The following is a 5,005-nucleotide window of genomic DNA, read 5'->3' as shown; positions in this document are numbered from 1 at the left end:
CATAACATCATATATTTGATGTGCTTTTAAATCTAAATTTGAGTCTCACAAAGATCTATCAGCTGAAGTCCTACATTTCTCGTTTTTCGGTTATACATTAATCCAGAATACATGTATGTATTAACGGCCAAAACAAACACACTAACAGCACACGCATTTAGTTTTATTTGTGCAATAATAAAACCGTTCTAGTTCTAGTTAACAGTTATTCGTCTTAAAATATTATATATTTTGTACGTTTGATTTTCAAAACTGCAGAAGGTCGGTGACATTTTTAATCACATGTCAACTACCGTTAAATTGTATTTCTTTCTTTATTTCCAGGCGCCCCTATCCATTACATTAGTTACATTAGATGCCATTAGTCACCAGGAGCATATCAGTGCAATCAGATGAGAAATAAAAGTGCTTGAGATGTCCAGGAGATGCTGGCTGCTTCACTAGGCCTTAATGTATTCATCTGTGAATAAACGTTATCCTAATACTAACTAACCAACATATTTAAACAATATAGAATATGCGAAACATAAACGCAGAGGGTAATAATAAACTCAATTGTGACATTATCTACCTATTATACGCAACATAAACGAGACTCATGGTGAAGTCAATACAGCAGTACATACATATGATGTACTCACCTTTACCTGTGTGGAGTCTCAGCTTCTCTGAAGGAAAAACTAAAATATACACATTTCAACAGGAATACTGATGCTCTGTCACCAATGCTCCGTATTTGACAGGGAGAAACAGTCTACCTTACGTTTTCATGTTTCATATTTCAGTTTGTGAATGTGCCCTGCTGTAATGCAAAGTGTAATCAAGCATATTTCCCAATACCCGGCGAAGAAATTACACGCATGATGAGATGCACACAAGCAATTCCAGATTTCAGGTAGGCTTGCTCATGCATTCAGATCTGGGCTTCGGCATTTAAAGGCACGGTAAAATAAGTGTAATATATGTTACTTCTATTGGCTTTATATAATGGCCACGAATAATGGTAACAAGTCAATGCAATAAACATCTCTGACTTGTAGATTATTGCCTGAGTTTCGTTTAGTGTTTCGTTTATTAGGATGTTGTTTTCTATCGGAAATATGTTGGTAATCATTAAAAAGGTTTGGTTGGAATTCAATGCAGGCCTAAGCTACATTTTGGAACTTTAAATGTAAGCATTAAAGTATCACCGAATGTGTAGAAACTCCGAATGATAACCTTCCAGACATTATTTGTAATGTCATTAATTTTATGTTCATCAAGCGAACCTTAAGGCTGAGAATTTCACCCCTGGTAATCCATTGGCCAAGGAGATCAAATGACACTTTTAAGATAATGAAACTTTGTAACATGACTTTTCTAAAAAAAAAATCTGAAGCAATATTGTGTTTCAGTAGATGCCGTGGTCCTTGTGTGGATAATATGAGTCTGTCAATACAACAACTGAATAATATATGTTTTCTGACCTGTAAGTTCATGTTTTTGTTTTGAGTTTTTTCTTTTCTTTCTTATAAGCATAATTAATCTGATAAAAGTCTATTGATGCGTTTATAGAGATAGGGCTTTAATGATAGAAGCTCCTTAACCCTTTGATTGAATTTTTGGAATTTAAAATGTATGTAATGTTCATATATTGATCGGGTGCAACACACATTTTGAAGTTTTGTTGTTGCAAAGATAAAGATGGCCATGCAAATTTAACTGTATGTATGTATATATATATATATATATATATATATATATATATATATATATTCGGGTTTCCATTTCAAAAGACTAAACACATATGAAGAGTAGATTTCATTTCAAAAGAATACATTAGCCTATAACTGGAAGAAGTAATTCGATCAAACATATTAAAACGTCTGTTTTGAAACTTACAATAGTACGTTTTTTATAGATATTTGTTCTTTCGAAAACTTTCTTTAAATAAAATTAATCAATTATACTACACGGCATCTGAAATATCAAGTAAACAAACTAATTACAACAACATAACAATACAAAATACATGTATGTTCGCTTAAATAAACAAACACAAAAATAAATAAACAAACAAACAGAATACAAGCGATTAAGGATGTCAAATTGATCGAATAGTTTATTTGCCATTTTGTCTATTAACAGAAATAAACGTAGGCTTATACATCGAAGCTATTTTCCTGGACCGTTTATTTTGGTATTATTAACTGATATAAATTTTAGAGAGGTTTGAAGACCGAACTTGTTTAACACTTTTAATTCAGCTGAAGATGCTAAATGATTTCTGAAAATCATTAAATTAACATATTCCAGAATTGATATGGGTGATACCCATTCCCATTTAATAAGACATACTCATAGCTTTATTTATTCACAATTGTATTAAATATAGCCTATATTGGTGATTTACACCGACCATTGTTAATTTACCGAAATTATGTCAATACCCGACTAATTAACACCATTTATTGCAGGGAGGGCGGAAATGTGCACTCTGCTTCAATAAAATATTACTGTCTAAATATACAACAGTAAAAATAAATTAAAATAACAAAGGCATACAGTTTTGAGGTAGCCTACTCATTAGCTTGTACTGAATATTGAATATAAAGAATGATTAAACAAATTACACCTATATAATAATAATCATTATTATTGTTTATTACGAATATTATTAAATGTGGTTATCAACAATGTGAACAACGTTTTTAATTCTTTAGTGAAGAGATAAACTCTTCGTTAACACGTGAAAGAAACCCCTTTTTCTAAAGCACTTGACCCTCTTGCTTTCTTCCATTGTCCTCATGTACTCAAAAAAAGAAAACATTTGAAGTATCTTCTGCATCTTCACAAGGTAAAGTGTTAATTGCGTCCTATGAGGCAGAGGGCTCTTTTAATCTTTCTTCATTAAGGTGTTGGGTTGTGCTTACTGCGGCTTCTCCCTGCTGTGTTTTTATAATGTAGGCACAGAGTACCAACGGGGCCAAACAGGATAGTGTAAAACGACTAGAGTGCATTTAACTGAGAATGACGTTTATTAAACTGATCATATATCCAGTTACGTAGCTGCTTTTTGGTTTTGTTTTATGTAATTATAATTACAACAGGTGTGTGTCGACAGAATATAACGTAAAAGCAATTAGCAAACACAAAATGACATTTCCACAAAAATGTTTCATTCAACTCTTTAAAACCCAATAAAAATGCAACAAGCAAAGGAAGCAAACAAGCACACAAGACAACACACGCTGCACGCTGCTAGACTTTCGGGTTTGAACTCAAAACGTTTATTTCCCCAATGTTTCGGTCGTCCAGCACATGATTTTCAATTGCAGGAGAACTGGGGGGGATAACTTTTTGCGCAGGGACAAACCTATAGGCCTATTTTGATATATTTATAATCACAAATAAAACATGTAATCGATGATACATTTAAAGTGTTTATTTTATAATTAGAAAAAAAAATATATATATATATATATGAAATGATTAAATGCAAATGCTTGTTTATTAAGTCCCCTTCTCACGTGGTGTGGGTGCTGCTCAGACACGGTGTAATTGCTAATCCATTTAAAATGCACCTGGGTCGCCGAAACCTCTGTAATTAGCAAAAGGCCTCCAAACACTTCCACTAGACACCGTGAAATGTGCTGTTCACTGCCAGAGCAATTATACAATTTTACAATCAACTGGAATGTATCATTTTCACATACTTGTTGTCATAATGAAATAAACATTTAAATGGAAATGGTGGAAATCTAGACTTCAATCTTTATGAATGGGTACTTCAAATAAATAATAATATGCATTAGTAGCGCGTCTATAAAATGCAAAAACAAAAACATGTGAAACTCAATTGGATAGAGTATAAGGAATTGACTCGCTATATGAGTTTACTGTCACAGAATTGAAAAATAAAATAAATACTATAAACGAAGAAAGAAGCCATGCATATAGCGTTTGAGAGGAAACCTTGGGGAAAACTGCGATCATTTGCTCTCAGAGTCTTTGTTTTGCTGGATTCAAAGGCTATACGGTGAACGAGCCCCATCCTTTTGATTGATTAAGGCTCTGAATAAGTGCACTTTCGTGACTGACAGAGATGGTGAATAGGCTTCTGCAAATAAAGAGTATTGTGGAGGACGAGGCTGGCACAGAGCTGCCGCGGTCAAAAGGGATGAGTTTTCTGGCACTTACGAAGTTATAAATAAAGGCTCCTCACAATTGCACCTTCATCCAGGACAGACAGCCTTTACAGCACTCCTGGCGTCATATCCTGCTGTGGCACTGCGGCCCCCAGTCAGACATTTCTCTTCTTTCATTTTAACTGGTGCGGTGCAATCTAAATCCCACTATAAATGCCTCAGTTTAGTTATTTTGGTTGCCGAAACTCCGTCAACTTTTTACTCGTGATTTTATGACTGTGAGAACCGTCTCCTTGGAGCTGAGCAAGTCATGAGACATCTGTTGCTATTTGGTCCTTATTTTAAAACCGAGTGCACACACACACACACACACACGCAAAAAGCAAGTGCACAAATGCGTGATTTAAGTAACACATCTGCCACAACCCCCCCTACACACCGTATACAAAAACAGGCTCTTTAAATACCACGTCTTCCAAATGTTTGACCCCCTGAAATGCAGTCGCACTTGGAAGAACCATTACGAAGTGTTTTAATGCAGGACGTATATATATATATATATATATATATATATATATATATATATATATATATATATATATATATATATATATATTTGTTCGAGCTAACTTGGTATTTGCACATCAATCTGTCTGCCATCACCCACACAATGCAATACTAATATACACAGACTAGACTACGGCCAGGACTCTTCAACTGAGTCATGGAAGAAGAAAGTTAACGCCTCAGCCAATCGGGATGCACTTTCTCCAACCGGGACCTTCCCTCCGCCAGCCAATCAGAGGCGAGGAAAGCCTGATGGAGCCAGGGGTGCAACAACTAATAAATGTTCCACTATTGCCCCTGTACCCATTCAC

The sequence above is a fragment of the Amia ocellicauda genome, chromosome 7, assembly GCF_036373705.1.
Source record: "Amia ocellicauda isolate fAmiCal2 chromosome 7, fAmiCal2.hap1, whole genome shotgun sequence".
Taxonomy (NCBI): Eukaryota; Metazoa; Chordata; class Actinopteri; order Amiiformes; family Amiidae; genus Amia; species Amia ocellicauda.
Note: the sequence above shows the minus strand (reverse complement) of the source record.